General features: G+C 35.7%; 1 protein-coding gene and 1 long non-coding RNA gene across 2 annotated transcripts in view; one reads left to right on the plus strand and one right to left on the minus strand.

Moving 5' to 3' along the window:
- The window catches only part of SLC2A13 (solute carrier family 2 member 13), a 440944-nt gene that overhangs the window by 124172 nt on the left and 295230 nt on the right, over nt 1–21542 (minus strand). The window lies entirely within an intron of this gene.
- The window catches only part of LOC137774650 (uncharacterized), a 29699-nt gene continuing 17099 nt past the window's right edge, over nt 8943–21542 (plus strand). The window contains exons 1-2 of the long non-coding RNA XR_011075913.1: nt 8943–8983; nt 9120–9306. This is a non-coding gene — a long non-coding RNA (uncharacterized lncRNA). The remainder of the gene's footprint in view (nt 8984–9119; nt 9307–21542) is intronic.

A 21542-nucleotide genomic window follows, 5' to 3' on the forward strand; every position in this document is an offset into this window, starting at 1 on the left:
GTTTACAACATGCACATCTTTGGAGGGGATTGTTCTAGTACATAAAGGTGCTAATAAACAGTAAAATAAGCAAAAGGCCAACAGTTAGAACGAGAAGGGGAGGAATGAAGATAAGGATATTCACTTAAAGGGTAATCAGTTCCAGAAGAATTTAGACAATAACTATATTCCCTTTCATAGGACTCTTTCAAGGGCAGGGGATGACATATCTAGGTCAGAATAATTCATGAACCTAGTTTTTAAAAGTCAGGTCATGGAGTGGTGAAAAGACACATTTAATTTACATTTTAAAATGTGTGAATTGCAATGTTTTTGTAAATGATGCTATCAGCCAACCATTTATGTAATAGGCTACCACTGTACTTAGTCTGAGCCTTCATGTAGTAGTTTAAATTTGCACAAAGCAAACAGAGTTTTCGTCATAAGAGAACAATATGAACAACTAAAAAAGGTTTTCTTTCCTTTTTAGACTCAAAGGAGGGATGCCTTCTCTTTTCAAAATCATTTTATACTATCTATCTGACAAACTATCATCATCTTCAAAGATTCCCTGGGTTACCTTTGGTTATCTCACACATACTATCTGTTCCCCAAAGTGAATATGAAAGGCCTGAAGGCAGTGTGTTCTCACAGAAGACCAGCTTCACAAATCTCTATAGATGTCTAAGAACAGAAACAGCCAGATTGTATGTATATCGCTATCTTAGAGATTATGTGAGAGGCAGCTTCCAGTTCTGAATTTTAAATTTGAATAAAACAAAATAGCTCTGGAAAACATGTAGGCTTTGCTAATAGCAATCTATCCTAATGATGACTTTTAACTAGCAATAAAAGCATAAACATGAGCACTTTATATGCTGAGCAAAATACATATGTTATGTTCCTATTTGAATAAAGCATTTCATAGGAATTTCTGAAAAAGTTATTTTTTTCAGCTTCTTGAAGCCACAGCCTGTCTTTTTCACTATTGCTAATATAAGTGTTAATTTAACAGCAAGAAGTAGGTTCCCAATAATTGTATGTTAAATTTATTGAACTTATCTACCACCAACTTTTAAAAAGGAATTAAGAATATTTATAATAAAAAACATGACAGAATTGCTAAAATAAAAATAAAAGACTGAGAAGAGAGAGTAGGAGGGATAAAAGATAAAGATAACTATATGAAAACTTTGGATGCATAATCACTATAAGCTATCTCTAAAATTTCTGGCAGCCAAGGCAAAATAGTAAATGATTGTTTTAACTGTCTGACAAAAAAAAAAAACAAAAACAATTCATAATGAAACTAAACTTTTTCGGGCAGGAAATTATAAAGAATTTAATTTCATGAGTAAAAGAGATATGGAATATACTCTTCCTGACACTGTCAGCCAGTCTAAATACAACAAATTAACAGGTGAAATTTAGTCATAATTATTTTAATTCATGTGGCACAAAGGTGATATGTACTAGCAGTGCTGCGGATAGTTTCCAAATACAAACCTTGTCTTACTCAATAGACTTACAGGTCACGTTCACACTTGGGAGAACGACCAAGTTAAATGAGAAGATTGGAACTTATGGAGCATAGCTGAAGGACTATAAACCCTGAAAGATTCCCATTATCTAAGTTATGTTGTTTGATTCTTTTGGCCCCTATTTGTATCATATGCCAGAATACACTGACTACAGATTTAAGATGCTATTATAATAGAAGATGTTCTTTTAATGGAAAATATTATATTTTCCTACTGGGATGGTGTTTATACAGTCAAAAACATGGGTAACTATGGTAACTACATCAATAGCTTTAAGAGAAGACTATTTCACCCAAATAAAAAAATCTTAAAAACAGTTTACAAAATAATTAAACTTTTTGAATCTATTTTATGTATTTTGTATATTGAAAAATCTTCTTTGTGTACTATTAGACGCAAACCATAAAGCCAAAAATAGAAGTTAGAAAAGTAGAAATTAGGATTTCATTTATATCATACATGTGTTTAAGCTAATATACTAGTTTATTGTTGTCATACTATTCTTAAATCAGGCAATGATCCAAAAATTATAGTAATCCTCAGAAAGCATAATTACTTACCACATTTAATATATTACAAGACAGTTTTCGTAATTTAAATGATTTTATTAATCTTTTGGGAAGAAAAAAGTAAAAATGTGCCAAAGGAAATTAGGGATTTCTATAGACCCTCAGGGTACCCAATGTGACTGGTACTCCATCTCAGAGACCAGTCCCTCACCCTGGCTTCACATGACTGGAAACCTCAGGAGAAATAACTGATCTCACCCAGCTTAACCACATCATTAACCTTCCCCTGTGCATCACTAAGAACAATGATAGAAGCTCTCTAATCTGACCTCCAATTCATCAATATGCCAGATTAACCTATTAATTCTTTCTATAAAATATATGGCCACAGGGCATTGAACATTTGGGACTTCATGCAGGCTCACATTCCCCATTTGTTTAATGTATGTGTATCAAATCAGGTGTGTTTGTTCCCAAACCTGTTTATGCCTGTCATTATAATTATGTAATTTAATCAAATAATACCTAAATCAATAAAATATAAGATGCTAAAAGAGAGTTACATTAAAAACAAAACTGTATGCTTTTAAAAAGTCAATAACAGTTAAATTATTTTAAAAAAATTTGTGGGCAACACAACCACAAAAAAATTGGGGATAAGATGTAAAAGTCTAAGTCTGCCCTTAGGATTCTTCTCATATGTCTTTCAGTTCTTGTTCTATTTGAAAGAAACTAAGCCTGGAATTCATAGATGACAATATTGAGTGTGGTTTATGAAAGAAAAACAATTTGGAAGTTCAAGCAGTGGATGTGATGAATTATTGTACAACTAAAAATAAAATGTTGAAGGTATATATGTGATATATATATCATTTCCTCATAACTGTCTGTTTCAGTTAACTAAACAAGAGCCGATCTTCATCATGTCAGTTAAGAGGGTTTCCACCTTTCCTCACCATATCTCACAACCCTACTTATTTCAGCAACAAGCAGCAATCCAAGGCTTTCAGGTCACCTATTTCCAGCTGGTCACTTACTTCCATATTAACCTGTAGATTCAGTAATTTGCCTCAATCTTCCTCTTGTCCCAGCCCTCCCACACTCTTTCCCTGGGCCCTGTTAACTAAGTCTGGACATGAGGGTACCACCTTCTTACAGCTTGGATCTAGAGTCCAGGCTGTTTTTCTCTCACATCCTATAAACTCAAGGAGACCTGAAGAAGAGGAGAAGGTAGCAAGGGGAATAAATGAACTACAGCATCCTCTAACCCTCCTTTTTCAGTTGTTGGCCTATTTCTGGTCACTCCTCATTCAGTGGCAATTTCAGTACCTGCCTCACAATTTCTTCTCCACTTCTACCTCTGTGTCATGATTCTTTGTAAGAGTAGCGTCAACATGGTCCACCCATAAAACACCTAGTCTCTTAACTGCTTCACTTCTAAAATCCTTCAATTATCCTAGTCTCTGACCAGCACCACCTGGTCACAGCTCGCTTACTTGAATTCCTCCACCCACACAATTCTTCACTCTTGTGGAGACTTTTACGCCATACATTCTACCTCTTTTTGGTTATCCATCATCACCCATTTCTGCTTCTTTCCTATAACTGTACTTAGAGTCTTAAGTAGTTTAGATTTCCCAGTCCGGTGGTTCTCAGGTATTGGTGTGCTACAGAATGACCTGGAGGACCTGTTAAAACACAAATTGCTAGGCCCCACTCTGAATTTTTGATTCAGTAGGTCTAAGACCAAGAATTTGCACTTCCAACAAGTTTCCAGGTGATGCTGACACTGCTTTGAAAACTTACTCCCCAAACCATTATTATAATCATTTTCTTTTTACCATTCTCAAATTCCCTGGCCTATTCCCCCTTTGTAATATTCATGCCATAAAATCCAACTCTGTCTACTTACATTCAGCTATTCTTCCACTCTGCAATTACACCTAGCAGCTGAAAGGTTCTAGAGAGAAACACACAAATTGACCTCACATGAAATTCCCTAAGGTGCAAACTCTACAGCTCTCAAAAGGATGATTTCATAGTATCTCCCTTCTTTCCACTGTTCCAGTCTAAATAGCCTCAGGTGAAATCTCGCCTAATATTCACTGAGAAAGTGTGAACAATCAGAGAGGTACAACCTCATCTTACCACCACCAAATCTATCAACCTACCTGATCAATTCTACATTAATTCATGGAAAATCAACTAGCATTCAAATATTTCTCTTCTAGATTCCTTCTTCAATATTTTCTGCTTGAATTATTAATCTTTTCATCTGCTATTCCTCAGCAATTTATGTGTACCTCTCTTACAATACATACCACTTCCCTTCTGGTATTGGAGTTAACTTACCTTTTTAAAGTGTATAATTCAGTGGTTTTTAGTATACCTATGACTAAATTTAAATCCCTTAATTAAAATAATGTTCACAATAAAGTATTAAAGCAACCCAGAGGGTTTAAAGAAATAAAAATGTTTCTGGAGTAGGGTGAGAGGGAAGGGTAGAGTTTCAATACACTCCTTACCACCATGCATTCCTGATTCAGCTGCACTCCTTTCCACTCCACTGGCCAGCCCGGTACCCGGGTACCCTCAAGGCTAGGGAAGAGAACCTTAAAAGTGACTGTCTGACTTGTGAGCCTTTTTACTCAAATAATGACAAATTTTCTCTTTAGCTCCAAGTTGTATACATATAACACCTCATTAAAGCAAACAAGAGGCAAAAAGGTGATGGTCTATTTAAAATTTTTCTCAGGGGGTCTAAGAGCCTGAGTGAGAAAAAAGGGCAGGTCATGTCATTTACTTTATGAAAAAACTGCTTTTGGCACTATCAAAAGGGTATAAAATGGTATTTTATTTTAAGCTACAAGGCACTCAAAAGTTTGTTTGTAAGCAAAAGTTTACAAGAACTTTCATTCTATGTAAAAGCAACATTTCACAGCATGGTCAACAAAACTGTGATTATGCAAAGATATGTAGTTTTATGCACATTATTTATAACTGTAAATCTCTGCAGAATCACAGATTGGGAAAACAGACCAAGAATATGGAGGATGAAGTAAAAAAAAAGAAAAAACAAAATGCAAAATTATTTAGAGAGCAGAATCTCAACTATTAAAATTAATCACAGAAAAATAAGACAAATAAATACACCAAAATGTTAAGATACATTAAATCAAAGATTTTAGATGCCTTTTCTTCTTTGTAGGTTTCCACTTTTCCATAATAAACATATGCTATTTAAAAGTATTAAAATTTTGTAGATTAGAATATGTCATACATTGTATTCAGGCACCATAAACCTCCAACTCTGTGAACTAAATCCAATATTATTTTAAGTAAAACAAACATGAAATAATAATCATGAGGAACTAATATATGTCTGTTTCTCTTCAGATAAAGCCACTTACAACTTATTTTTTCTTTGCCAAATTTAGTATTTTCTTAGATGAAATGATATATTTTTTTATGTCTTAGTGCCCAAAACACCACAAATAAGACACTGTAATAAATGTGTAACTTATCTATTTAATTCAACAAAAATTTACATGATAATAGTAATAGATGTTTTAGTGGAAGATAAGTATATAATGGCTGAATGTCTCAATTATATGCAATTAAAATATATTTATTCAAGGCGTACTATGTGCTAGAGACAGTGGGATATAAAAAGACAAGTAATATCTGGGACTGTTTGGGGAGGGCAGGGTCTCTCATTCCACTGAGGGAAACTGCCATACACATAAAAAATTACATCCCATGGGCCAAGTTTTATGGGAGCTGTAAGATTAAAGTGCTATTCAAACATAAAGGCAGTGATCAACTCCACCCAACAGTCCAAATTGTTAATCAGTGATTCCAATTAGCCATATTACCACATCTCATATTCCAACATTGAAAAAAATACAAAAGGTCAAGGAATTTAGGTTGCTAGTTACCACAAGACTTAGTCTGGGACAGCCTTTGAAACCAGCTCAAGGATCGTGCACAGAGAGAAGTAGAAAGGACTTGTGAGACTATAAATCATAATCAGAATGACAAATACCTATTTGGTTCACTGACTAGAAAAACTGTAGTGGCAGAGATGGATGTTATAGCCAGGAAGGAAATTCTTGATTTTGATTTCATAGGAGATGGCAATGATCTGAATGTGACTACATTTAAGGTGAGCCTTTGATGCAGGGGATCCATGATAAATGGAAACGGAGCTCCATCCACTGGTGCTCATGAAGCCAAAGAGTTGAGTGAGGAAGGAGGCATACTGGAAGGAAAGGATGCTATAAAGGTCAACAGGATTGCTCACTTCTCAAAGAGTGAGAACAACACACTGCCTGGCTGTACTTGAAATTCCCTAATATGCTCACTCTTCCACTCTCCAAAATGATGAGTCCATCTCCTGAGGAAGAGTGGGCTTGTGGAACAAGAGAAGGCAGCAGAAGTAGAATGCAATTCTGTGAACAAGGTACCAGAGAATTCCGTCACCTATCATGTAAAAAGTATACAGATAGTTTTCTTTGTTTCCCTATTTCCTGCTATACTGTGGATGAAGGAATTGCATGGCGTGACTTAACTGTTCTAGATATGAAAACCAATACCTATAAGTTTAGATGATTACAATAAACTTTCTATGAAAAGATAAATATTAATGGATAGTATAGTCACCACAAGGACCCAGAGAGAAGTTCTCTCTGACCTTAGTAAGGAGGACTTCTTGTGCTTCTCTGGGATAATTGATTTTTTTCAATCTTAGGGACACTGTGAAACATGTATTGTCTATATTGTATTGGCTGCTAAAACATTTAGAGTAACACGATTCTCAAACTGTAGTGTGAATAAAAATCAATCTGGAGATTGTAACAAACACAAGATTCTAAGTTGTCCATCCTCTTTGCTCATCCCCACCCACTCACCACTGCCCAGAATTGATTCATTTTAAGAGATTCTAACTTAGGGGGTTCCAAGAACACTTTGAAAATGATAGGCTTTGTGACCTAGTTCATACAGACACTACTCTACAGCAAGTTTCTTTTACAGAAATCATCTTATCTTGTCCTACTTTGTCCTCTTTCCTAAATCACTATCTTTAAAGATTGTACCTACTGCCTCTCTATATGTTTATTTAAGTCCTCTTAAACTTTTTCTGGAATAAGGAAGGGTTGAAGTGAATAAAGACTTTTGAATTAGTATGAATAAATCTTATTTTTCCCTTTCCAAATATTGGGGAAAGAAAGCTGATCAATTTTTTAACAGCAGAGGAACAAGTTGAGCTGTAACAGCCTTGGGCAAAAAACACTGCAAAGAGAGGGCTCCCACACCAGTGTATTATTAAACAGTAAATTAGGCTGACGATGCAGGCACGTTGACAGCACTGTGCCCTTTGATGTTCAAAGAAAGACCTAAAACTGCACTTGGTTCATTTCAAGTGCATGCAGGCAGCACCAGGACATGCTTGTTCAATTATTAGTGGAAGTGCAGGACCTTTCACCAATGACAGAAAAAATTCTGCCTATGTGTACACATGAAGTTTGACCTCAAGAAGAAAAAGCAATTATCAGTGAGTCAGCATACATTTATTGAGGTGATACATCATGAAAGACATTCATTTTAATGTTTAAATACTATAGAAAAGCATTGAATCATCTTGTTAATTCTGAAAAACCAGAATTAGGAAAATACTTTTGAGTTAAATATTTTTGTGTGTCTGAATTGACTGGATTGCCTTAATTCTCCACTTTCTTTTAAATATGTAGAATTGGTTCTATAAATGCCCTTTTCATTTCTTGTTTTTTATGATGAAAACCTAAAGCTGCTTCATAAGAAACATGGAAGAGAAAAACAACAAGAATAATGGCTAACATTTATTAGCATTTTCTGAGTCTATGAAACTCAATTTTAGAGTTGGAGCTGATGGCAGAACTTCTCTCCTGATAAAAGTGGAAAAGGAGAAATAACATCTATTGAGCATTTACCATATGCCAAGTAGTAGCCAGATGTGATTTACCCATATTATATCATTCAATCATCACACTTTATGAAAATGTAAACTCAATAAGAGTCAATAATAAGCATTTTTAGGGTATAATTAACTCAACATAAAGCTCTCCATTCTCACACATACTCAGGATCCCAAAGAGACTGTTATGGAAATTCTTACTCAGTTTATTCACTCTATGCACAGCGCAAAACATAAACCCTATGTGCACATTTACAACTTTACAATTTTTTTCTGCATGAAAACTATTTTCATTTTCTGCAGCTAGAGTCTTTTGTATTGTTTAACACTTTTGCTGCCAAATAAATTGTCGTTAATTCATAAAATATAAAAATCATAAAATTACACTTAGTTAGAAAGAGACCTTCAGAGATGGGCCAATGGATGGGCAGCCAGCCTGTTACAAGAGATATCCCAGAAGTATGCTGCCCCTTAAGGGGGATATAGAGCACTAGCTTGTCCCAGAAGCCCAAAGCCAACTAAACTCTCCTCTCCACTGGGAACTCTGGAATCAATTAAAATAAACTTAAATAACAGACTTAAAGGGGAATATAAATAACAAAAAGAGCATCTTTACAAACGTAGGAGAAAAAGGAGAAGTAGAATTACTCACACATTCTGTCTATTATGGTGATGGTGGGGCAAGGAACTATTGGATACTGAACAGGAGTTTTGTTTTGTTTTGTTTTTTAAACACCGGAGATTAGACTTCCTTCTCCTTCCAGCTGCTTCTATTTTAATGACCTGACTGTGGTTGAGGATTACTTACTTATTCCAGTTCTATGAGAAAGCAACCTGTTATTCTGTTGTGAAGACTATTGTTATATTTTAACTAAATCTGTCTGTGTGTGTGTGTGTGTGTGTGTGTTTTGATTTCTAGAAGTTCTTTCTTCTTGGCAAGGAAGGCACAGAAGTGACGGTATTACTACAGAGAGGAAAGAGCATGGACCTGGAGCCAAGAAGTATGTGCTTATTCTTGTCACTGTATGAGGCCCCTCTTCTGTTTTGCCTTCCCCTTATTCATTAAATAAGGCAGAAGCCAGAGGGGTATGGTGTGAACAGACCAGTGATCAACAACTCTTTTCCTTCTAATTTCAGGAACCTTCAAAAAATGGGTTTGCCCCTGCTCTGTACCCTACATCCCAGACCCACTCGCAGCCTTGTGATGGATTGCCTGGAAACTCTATGGAACTGATCTGGCAGATATCAACTAATGAATCGATTGGGCTGACTTAGTAAAAACCCCTGGAGAATCCATGTTCCTCTGGAGAAGTAGCAGAGCCATGTAAGTAGGCTGCCTCAAATGCCCAAGTTCTGCTGCTTGTCTAGTTCATGGGAGAAAATGCTTATGTACTTAACCGTTCTAGGTTCTTTACTTAAAACATACAATTTAGCGACGTACTTACAATTAGTGACAGTATGCAAAACTTATCCTGTTTTTGAATATTTACCCTTTATCAGACAGGACAGAATTGCAAGAAGGCACTGAACTAACTTTTCGTGATCCCTTTTTAAATATGATGTTAACAGTGGCATAACAGGCAAAGAAGTTCAACATAGAGATCCCTTTGAATATAGACAGTATTTCCTTCCGTATGGAATTCTTATAATCAAAATTTTATAATATAATACTACTTGATGAGACTTAGCTTTATATCCTGACTCATACAGCTATAATCTCATACAGTTATGATCTGCTTATATCTGAATAAAAACAACTAAAATTATTCCAGGATTTCAAATAACCATAAACACTGAACTATTTTTCTTCTGAATGGTTCAAAGTGTTTACTTTTCAAAAATACAAATGAAAACTCTCCCTATATTGAACAATATGACTTAAAATGTTAGCCATGATACTGTGGTTTTAGAAATATTTACAAACTAGATGAAGGGATTGCTCTTATTTTTACTAAAAGCAAACCAGATGTTGGCTTACGTTATCATGTCATACTATTCATTTTAAAGTTTATTAGGCCTATATTTCTGCAGATCATACATATCTGACTGCTCACTTATTTATAATTCCAATCAAATCTCAAAATTTGTTATCAATCTCATATTTGTTGCTAAATTTTTCATTATGTATTTCTAAATTATTACCTTATTTTCTCAGGATGTTATATATTTCTCTTAAAATTTAAAGTACTGGCAGATTCTTGTGCTTTTTTATATTAAATGAGAAATTTTAACATACATTAATACAAGTATATGCTTCCTCTCAAACAAGTTATTCTATATTTTATAATTATTAGAGTGTGAATGTACTTTACACCCCTACACACTATTATACACTTCAAGTGAGTACAGGCAGAGTTTATGCTTTAGTGGTGAAAAATATTTTACTTTAAGTTCTAAACCCTCATTTGTTCTTATTATCCCATATGATTATTTCAACTAAAAAATAAATATAATTATTCATATCTTTATCTGCTTCCGCTTCCAACTTGTCTCTGGCTAATAATATTTTTTATTTCTATAATAAGTTAAAATTGCTACATGTGAGTAGAAACTCTACAATCTGTAAAATAATCCCAGTCACCAGTATTAAGTATTATATGTCTGTATCACTTTTTTAGTATGAAATCATGCAATTATTAGTATATAAAATCTTGAGTCATACGTAATGAATAAGTAAGGAGAATATTATTCAATTTACAGGAAAATGTTGGCCATCTGTTTACCTTAAAAAAAGAGATGTAATTGAAAACTCATGTAGTTCATTAGAGCATCATTATTATTATACAACATGGTTTATGAAACTGAAAAAAATTAAAACCACGTTGTGCCTGGCAGAGTAATGGTCTTCCAAAGGTGTCCATGTCCTAATGTCCAGAATCTGTGAAAATGTTATTTACTTTACACAGTAAAGGAAAATTAAGGTTGCAGATGGAATTAAGGTTGACCTTGAGATAGGGAAATGATAGTTGATTATTCAGGTGGGCCCAACATAACCACAAGAGTCTTAAAAGTGAAAGATGGAGGCAGAGAAGAGTCAGAGAGACATGTGACTAAGAAGGAGGTCAAAGTGATGTGATGTGAGGATTCAACTCACCATTGCTGGCTTTGAAGATGGATTTTTGGGTGGAGGATGGGAGGGGGCATGAACTGAGGGTTGCCTTTAGAAGTTGGACAGGCAAGGAAATGGATTCTTCCCTACACATTCCAGAATGGAATGCAGTCTTGCTGACATCTTGATCTCAGCCCATTGAGACCCCTGTCACATTTCTGACATAGAGGATTTAAGATAATAAATTTGTAGGATTTTTGTAAGTCACTAAATTGTGGGGTTTTGCAGCAGCAACAGAAAACTAATACATTGATATCCTACCATTATGAGATTGGTTAAACAAACTATGGCCTAGCTATACAAAATAATTCTATAAACTATTAAAAACATTTTAAAATGATAAGTAATAACATGGAAAATAGTAACATCCTACTATTAAGTATAAAACTAATAAATGGGTATATATGACATGATTTTAATTCTGTAAGTCAAAGTATATACACATAACATAAAAAGGGAAATGTCATCTCTGAGAGATGGGATTATGAAAAATTTAAATATATTTCTTTTTACTTTTTCATGTTAATGATGAATTTTATTACATACATATTCTTAAAAAACAAATGGTAACAGAAAAATGTTGGGAACCTAAATTACTAAGTCCCTCAAAGTTTCAAAAGTACTTTTTCAGATCTAATTTGAAGATGCATATAAGAAGCTTCTTCTCTTGGAAAACTTTACCAACCATTCCCCATCCCCATCACCCTTTCCATTAAGCACTAAGCTCCCATCTATGCACTGTGATTACTATTAACATGGCATCTTCGCATTGTAGGATAACTGCTTCTTTATTTCTGTGACTCCTCCATTGAACTCTCAATAACCTTAAGGAAGGCACCCTATTTTGCTCATGATTGCATATTCCTATCCATTCACAGAGCTTGGCTCATGAGTAAAATCATTAATAGTTTAGGCCAGAGAAGATGGGGGGTTTATAATTTATTTTAAGAAAGCATATGAACACCTCTGATATACTTACTCAACCCTACTGCTTCTTCAGTTAATGAATTATAGGAGCAATGAAAGTATGTTACTTCATGAGTTCTATAGTGAAGATTAAGACAGGAATTTGAAAATAATGGATATTTTCTGCAGGCCTATTTTACTGCCAACAGTCCTCAAGGTTTGCAATTCTGCATCTTAGAAACCTGGAGGCTTAGAGAGGTTAAGAACGTGCCTGAGGTTAGTGGTAGGGATGGGTTCAGATAAGGACTCATCCCCCTAAATCACACTGCTGCTTAAATCTATATGGGTTCAACATTTATCTATAGCCTTTCCTAGTCACTCAGCTGAGACAATCTGTCTCCTTTACTGTGAAATTACCATTTTTATAAGTGGTCTCATCATCATCATTATTGCCTATGGTTCTGCTTTTTTTTTTAAAAAAAATAGGTTTGTAAAGATACAGGAGGAAAATAATCCTTATCTTGGGAAATATGTTTATCTCAATAATGAATATGGTTTTGTTAGTAGGTTTAAGCAAGCCTATTAATTCTCTCCTGTGGAGAAGAGCAGACTTAACTTCTGTTCTCAAAAATTTGCAAACCATCAGGGAGCATGCATTTTATTGTAGTTTATGTTTCCACTTCTGCACCACATAGTATACTATTTATATTGTAAGTAATAAAAGGAGCCTGAGCTGAGAGAAAGCCATGGTTACATTTCTGTAACTATTAAGGCTGTCTCTTACCCCATCTATATCATTAGTCTGCATGTCTTGGAGCAGGTTGGCAAGGGCACATTTCCTTATCCTTTCACTGGTTGGGTCACAGGGATAGATATGCTGGCTTGTGCATGTCTTTACTCCTCCCTGAGGGGATCCATGATACTGTTTGGCCCGGCCACAGGAGCTGCCATTGGTGCTATGCTATAACAGACTTCACTGGATGAGCTCTAGATTGCTTATGATTTTATCACTGTGCCTTGATCTGTAGACTGTTGAGGCTTAACTTTAGTCAAGAGGAAGACACTTTAGAAAAAAAATTGCTATCCTCATTTTAATTTTCATTGGTTTCTTGTTTTTTTTTTTTAAATGATAATTTGAGTGCATTAAACAATAAACCTATTTCTTTGAGCAGATTCTCATGAATCTGCCTTTCATCTCGACCACAGAAAATAGCGATTAATGAATATCGATAGTAGCCTGGTCAATTAATTTGGACCTAGTTGGTTTTCTTTAAAAACAAACAAGAAGGGCTTCCCTGGTGGCGCAGTGGTTGAGAATCTGCCTGCCAATGCAGGGGACAAGGGTTCGAGCCCTGGTCTGGGAGGATCCCACGTGCCGCGGAGCAACTGGGCCCGTGAGCCACAATTACTGAGCCTGCGCGTCTGGAGCCTGTGCTCCGCAACAAGAGGGGCCGCGATAGTGAGAGGCCCGCGCACCGTGATGAAGAGTGGCCCCCGCTTGCCGCAACTGGAGAAAGCCCTCGCACAGAAACGAAGACCCAACACAACCATAAATAAGTAAATAAATAAATAAAACCAAAAACCAACTAATTATTAAAAACAAACAAACAAGAAGTATCATATTGGTTCCAAACTGGTAATAGAAAAACTCTCTGTAACAGAGGGGATAAAAATTTGTCCCTAACATGAGTACAGACCTAAGTTTAAAAGCAGAGGTCAAATCAGCCAAAGTTCTACTAGATTTTCTGCCTTTTACATAAGCCAAAATTGTAGAGCATCATGAAGTTTGCAAAGAAAGCAAACCCTGACATTTATACTGATACTCGGCCAAACCTTATATTGAAAAATAAAATTAAAAATTTTAACTAGATTCTAATTTTGATATTACAATCTGAATTCAAGTTACTCAATTCAATTAATTGAATTCAATCTCCATATTATTGAAATGAAAACCATGATAATGTACTCTTTGCATATTCTCTACTGAGAAAGACAGTACAAAACATTAAATAAGAGAAACCAATGAGGGTTACAGAGAATAAGAAAGTGAAACCATATAAGTCATACCATTTAAGTTAGGCTGGCCAATTCTCTACGAAAATACCTGATGGCATTTTAAACAGATGGTTGTCTTCTTCCAATAATTTATTTTATCTGTATCTATTTTATAGAAAATAAAATATTTATTTGAAAATTTACAGCTCTTTTCTACTAAAAATAAAATTTAGGGTTAATTTAAAAGTAAGAAGTCAGATTCCAAATAGAAAAACTAATCTTTTGTACAATAAATAATATGTGCTTTTTGGGGGGGGACAAGGTTTGTTTATGGGAGGAGTCCTGGACCTGGTTTTAAAGTCTTCATTTTCAAGTTATTTATTTAACTAACCTTAAAAGAAACATATTTTCTGCAATTTATTTTAAGCATAAAAAATAATGTCTTCAGATTCTGTTAATAATTGAAAACATAAAAAGTCAATCCATTCTTTTTGTTAAACAATAAATTAATTTTTACAACTGATAAATGTGTTAGTAGGGAGTAACATAAATATTGAAAAAATTGACATGTACAATATTTCAAAAGGCAAAGCAATTTACTTTTAAATGTTTTAGTACACTTGGTAGGCAGTTGGTACATTATGGTAAATGTTTAGCACATTTTAATAAATGTTTTTGCAAGCATTTAGCAAGCATGGTCATACCAGCATTCTACTAGCTACAGTACCATATCACTAGGTCTTTGCATATAGCAGCAGCTCTATTAACTAAATTGAAAATGAAGGACTCTGATGAAAGTCTTGATTTGTTTTCAATTGTTATCAGTAAAAAATACGGCCATCACAGCTTTTGAGTTAAAACTTTATTTTGCTTTACTTTGTTTAATTCTAATTCACCGAATACTAGTTATCCACATTTTCAATTTGATTAACAGAACATTCATGAACATGATGAATAAAAGTAGATTACAACAAGATTTTTGTAGAATTTTTTCTCTGAGCTATAATCAACATTCAGACATGTAAGTCACTAAACCTTTAAGGAAAACATTTGCTTGATATAAGAAAAGAATGTCAAGAAGAGGTAAAATTAGCCTTCAAGTCTACAAAAATAATTTGTCCTGCTGAATTGATTTAGCTTGGACATTGGCATGGTTAAACCCAGACCATATTTGAAACGGATTAAAAATTCTAACACTGAACTGATTAAAGGGCAAAATAAAATTAAACCGATCTTTTTGTGTTACTTCAAAGGTATATATTTTAGAATCAGGGTCAACAACTACAGCAGACATCAGCAATCATTACGTTCAAGGTCAATCCAAAGGACTAGCTAGGCTCATGGGAGAATACTGGCCTTCAGTGGCAATAAAAAATACAAGTAAAACAAATGTAAAGATTAGGGAAGAAAGCAGGGAGATGCAACAAAGATAAAGAGAGAAAAAGCAAGCAAAAAGGGAAAGAAAGGAGAAGGAAGGTAAGACAAAAAAGAAGAAGAAATGGAGATGAAACCACAGACTATTAACAATAACTGTCCAAGCTACTGCTACACAGAAAGCTGGTGAGCAAACCCTACTATACCTGTACTTAAAATGCACTCTAGGACCATGACCTAAATCCTGCAGGAAAGAGAAGGAACCACAACCAGCAGCAGCAGAACACTAAGTAATAGGTGGTGAGTGGGTCTGCCACTCTTGGATGCACCTTAGGATGTACTAAACTGCAGAAGTTACAGGTATTTTTCAAAGAAAAATACGATTTCCAGAAGAAAATAATAGTGCTCAACAGCATTTAAATATGTCCAAAGTTTTCTTAGAAATTGAAGACTTCAGATATTATTCAGTATATCCCAGTAAAACACCTTGTACTTCATATTTATTAGTTTTTCATATAATCAAAAGCTTGTAAAGTTATATACACTTTTATTGAAAAACAAATTATTTTGCCAATAGTGAGTTAAAATATTTGCAACTTTTATAATTGTTACAATCAAGTTACATGCATGAAAAAACCCATGTCTTTTTTTTTTTTTTTAACTGGAATTTCAACTTGCTACATGGTGGAGTGTATATGTAATATATGTCTTCACTTATCTTATTTTAACCAAAAAGATGGGATAGCAAAAGGAAAAAAAAAACTGAAGAACAGACAATTTCTAACCCTTAGTTCAGTGCTTACTTTCACGAGGGCAAGCAATTGATATTAATTGTTATTTCTGTATCACTATTCCTGTGAATAAAGAGACCTCTGGAGTAAGAGACATATTATGCCTTTTGGCCAATCTTTCTGCGACCCAATCCTTCCATCCATTAAAAAAAAGGATGGTGACAACTGATATCTATATAATACACACATTTAAAACAAAGAGACTAGCTCAAACCCTTTATTATTTTTTATTGTTAATTTTTTAAAATTGAAGTAGAGCTGATTTGTAATATAGTGTTAGTTTTAGGTATATAGCATAATGACTCAGTATTCTTGCAGATTAAATTCCATTACAGGTTATTACAATGTATTGAATATAATTCCCTGTGCTATATAGTCTATCGTTGGTCCTTATCTATTTTAAATATAGTAGTTTGTATCTGTTAATCCCATATCCTTAATTTGTCCCTCCCCTGCCTTTTACTCTTCCTTTGCTAACCACAATTTTGTTGTCTATGAGTCTCTCTCTGTTTTGCATATACATTCATTTTTATTATTTTTTAGATTCCACTATTCCACTATGTATATAAGTGATATTACATAGGATTTGTCTTTGTCTAACTTACTTCACTAAAGCATAATATCTTCTAGGTCCATCCATGTTGCTGCAAGTGGCAGTATTTCATTCTTGTTTAATGGCTGAGTAATATTTCACTGTATATATACCACATCTTCTTAATCCAATTGTCTGTTGATGGACATTTAGGTTATTCTCGTATGTTGGCTATTGTAAATAATGCTGCTGTGAACACTGGGGTGCATGTATCTTTTCAAATTAGTGTTTTTGTTTTTTTCTGGATATATACCCAGGAGTAGCACTGCTGGGTCATATGGTAGTTCTATTTTTAGTTTTTTGAGGAACCTCCATACTGTTTTCCAGAGTGTCTGCACCAATTTACATCCCTACTAACAGTGTACAAGGGTCCACTTTTCTCTGCATCCTTGTCAGCATTTGCTATTTGTGGTCTTTTTGATAACAGCCATTCTGACAGGTGTGAGGTAATCAAGCACTTTGAAAGAACACGGTTATATTTCTGCTAGTCTTCAAAGACAGACTTTAAGCTATGCCCAAATAGGGCTCCCAATTTCAGAATCTCATCCCTCTGCTTAACAGACAGCTGTTATAACAATCAATTGCCTACCACAAGTATGCAGGAAAAGATATAACAATTACACTGCTATAACTAGTAGGATGGAGATGTTTTACTGTTTCTACAAGGAACTGCTGTTGAACTACAGCCTTTAATTCAAGAGTTAGGCAGCACTGGCCCAACAGAGCATTGTGTGATGATGGAAATGTGTTATATTTGCTTGTCCAATATGAAAGAAACACCAACAACCTGTGGTTATTGAATACTGGAAATGCGGCAAGTGCTACTGAGGAAGTGAATTTTAGATTTTACTTAATTTCAAATTAATTTTCATTAAAATGCATGGGGCCATTCTATTCCACAGAGCTATTCTATTGACAGCACAGAGTTAGAGAATCTGTAACTAAAGGCCCAAATGAAGTTCATATCTCCAGTTTATAAAAATTAGAAAACACAATATTAAAAAAAAATCATTCCACAGAGGGCAATCAAGATGGCGAGTAAGAGGACGTGGAGCTCACATCCCCCCACAAACACAACAAAAATACATCTACATATGGAACAATCCTCACTGAAAACTAATTGGAAACTGGCAGAAGGACTCCTATACAACCAAGGCTGTAAGAAAGATACATATGTTCTTGGATAGGAGGGGACGAACAGTGATTAGGTTGGGACCTGTGCCCCTGGGAGGGGACTGAGAGAAGAAGGGAGATTACATGAGTGGACACTCACCATGGGGAATGAGCAGGTTGAGCCATAGACTGTGCATTCCAGTCCTGGGGTCCTACAAGGAGGAGACAAGCCCCCTTGGGTGGTTGGAGGACCGCTGGGTCAGACAGAAAGGCTGGAGAAACCTGGACGGTGCTCACAAGGGGCACACAAACTAGCCCGAGGCAGGGTGCAGAGAGGTCTGCCCTATCAGCAGTCAGCTTTCCTGTGACAGACTCACTGTGGGCTCCAGTCTGAGCTGAGCAAGTGCTCCAGCCCTGCTCACTCCACACCACAGTGCAGCACTGGATCTGGGGCTGCCAGGACCAGGGGAAAGACTCAACCTGGTCCCAAGGTGGAGCCTGGGTGGGATAGCAGTGGCCATTGTTGGTGCTTACTCAGGCAGAGACTCATAAGCAGCCCAGATCCTTGATGGTGGCTGCTGTACCACAGCTAATCCCCAGACATGAGCTGAGAGTCCACATGGGTCCCCACCTGGCCTGCAGAGTGGTTCCACAACAGTGGTGGAGCAGTGAAGGCTGGGAGCAGTGATAAGCTGTGAGAGACAAAGGGGTCTTGCATGTAAGGCTGCATCTGAGCAGAGCCACAGACGCCTACACTGGCAGCTCCTCGGATCTCTGTTGGTGAACAGGCCTCACTTGTTTCAGCATTCCCCTTCTCTGGGGCAAAGGTCCCAGTGCAGGTAGAGGGAAAAACACACACTTAAAGGGAACAGAGCCAGCTCAAGCCTGAACCTCAGGGCTTCTGCTCCAGCAACTTAGAATCTAGTGGTAAGCAACTTAGACTGGGTGGTGAGCAGAAAAGTCTAGCCTCATATCTGCAGCCTGTTCTAGCCCGTCCATCTCCAGCCCCACCCACTACCAAGGTGACTGCTGCCAGCACACCCAGAGGAAAGACGACTGCATCCATGTTAAACCCAGCTCTCCCATCAAAGGCATTGGGCACATGCAGTCTGTATAGATACAGTACCACACAACAATACCCCTTTAAGGCTGTAATAAGTAACTGTTTCACCTAAATTCATAGAGGTAGAGAAAGTTAAAGCAAAATGAAAAGGCAGAGGAACTACTCTTAATTGAAAGAGCAAAAGAAAAATCCCTGAAAAAATAAATAATGAAACAGAAATAAACAGTTTACCAGATAAAGAATTCAAAACATTGCTGTAAGAATGTTAACTGAATTAGGGAAAAGAATTGATCTAAACACTGAATATTTTAACAAGGAACCAGAAAATATAAAAAAAAATCAGAAATGGATAATTCAACAGCTGAAATAAAAAAAACACACAGTAAAAGGAATGAATAGCAGACTCAATGATACAGAAGAATGCATAAGTGATCTAGATGGAATGATGGAAATCTCCCAATCAGAACAGAAGAAAAGGAAACTTTCAAAAATGAAAGCAATTTAAGAGATCACTGAAATAACACAAAGCATTCTGACATTCACATTATAGGGGTTCCAGAAGGAGAAGAGAAAAGGAAGGGGATAGAAAAGGTATTTGAGGAAATTATGGCTGATAACTTCCTAAACCTGAAGAAAGAAACAGATATCCAGGTACAGGAAGCTCAGAGGATCCCAAACTAGATGAACTCAAACAGACCCACTCTAAGACACATCAGAATTAACATAGCAAATGTTAAATATAAAGAGAGAATTCTAAAGGCAGCAATAGAAAAAAAAAAAAAAGACACATACACAGGGATCCCTATGAGACTATCAGTTGATTTCTCTGCAGAAACTTTTCAGGCCAGAAGGTAGTGGCATAATATATTCAAAGTGTTAAGGCAAAAATCCTGCAACCTAGGATACTCTACCAAGCAAGATTATCATTTAGAACAGGAGGGGAGATAAAGAACTTCTCAGACAAGGACAAACTAAAAGAATTCATCAATACTAAACCTACCCTAAGAAAAATGTAGAAGAGCCTTCTCTAAATGGAAAGGAAGTATGAATCTATAGGAAAGGGAAAATTCCACAAAGAAAGGAAAATATATATTAAGAATTGAGCACCAACCAATTAAGTAAGCCAGGGCATAGATTAAAAGACAAAAAACTGTAAAAGAAACAGTAACTACAGTAAACAGTTAAGGGATAACCATAAAGATGTAAAATATAACATCAGAAACACAAAATGTGGGAGAAGGGAGTAAAAAATGTAGATCTTTTAGAATATGTTTGAACATAAATGACTACCAGTTTAAAACAAGTAGATATAATTATAGGTCAACATATATGAACCCCACGGTAACCACAAATCAAAAAACCTAAAATAGATACACAAAACACAAAAAAGAAATGAACACAAGCATACTACTAGAGAAAATCATCAAACCACAAGGGAAGAAGCAAAAAGAAGAAGAAATGAACAGAAACAGAAAAGAGCTATAAAAACAACTAGAAAAGTTATAAAATGATGATAAGTACATACCTACCAATAACTTTATTTATTAACATCTTTATTGGAGTATAATTGCCTTACAATGGTGTGTTAGTTTCTGCTTTATAACAAAGTGAATCAGCTATACATATACATATATCCCCATATCTCTTCCCTCTTGCATCTCCCTCCCACTCTCCCTATCCCACCCCTCTAGGTGGTCACAAAGCACTGAGCTGATCTCCCTGTGCTATGTGGCTGCTTCCCACTAGCTATATATTTTCATTTGGCAGTGTATATATGTCCATGCCACTCTCTCAGTTCATCCCAGCTTGCCCTTCCCCCTCCCCGTGTCCTCAAGTCCATTCTCTACATCTGCACCTTTATTCCTGTCCTTCCCCTAGGTTCTTCAGAACCATTTTTTTTTTTTTTTAGATTCCATATATATGTGTTAACATACGGTATTTGTTTTTCTCTTTCTGACTTATTTAACTCTGTATGACAGTCTCTAGGTCCTTCCACCTCACTACAAATAACTCAATTTCGTTTCTTTTTATGGCTGAGTAATATTACCTTGTATATATGTGCCACATCGTCTTTATCCATTCATCTGTCAATGGACACTTAGGTTGCTTCCATGTCCTGGCTATTGTAAATAGAGCTGCAATGAACACTGTGGTACATGACTCTTTTTGAATTATGGTTTTCTCAGGGTATATACCCAGTAGTGGGATTGCTGGGTCGTATGGTAGTTCTATTTTTAGTTTTTTAAGGAACCTCCATACTGTTCTCCATAGTGGCTCTATCAGTTTACATTCCCACCAACAGTGCAAGAGGGTTCCCTTTTCTCCACACCCTGTCCAGCATTTACTGTTTGTAGATGTTTTGATGATGGCCATTCTGACTGGTGTGAAGTGATACCTCACTGTAGTTTTGATTTGCATTTCTCTAATTATTAGTGATGTTGAACATCCTTTCATGTGTTTGTTGGCAATCTGTATATCTTCTTTGGAGAAATGTCTATTTAGGTCTTCTGCCTATTTTTGGATTGGCTTTTTTTTTTTTTTTTTTGATATTGAGCTGCATGAGCTGCTTGTAAATTTTGTAGATTAATCCTTTGTCAGTTGCTTCATTTGAAAACAT

Source organism: Eschrichtius robustus, chromosome 13 (genome assembly GCF_028021215.1).
Source record: "Eschrichtius robustus isolate mEscRob2 chromosome 13, mEscRob2.pri, whole genome shotgun sequence".
Lineage (NCBI taxonomy): Eukaryota > Metazoa > Chordata > Mammalia > Artiodactyla > Eschrichtiidae > Eschrichtius > Eschrichtius robustus.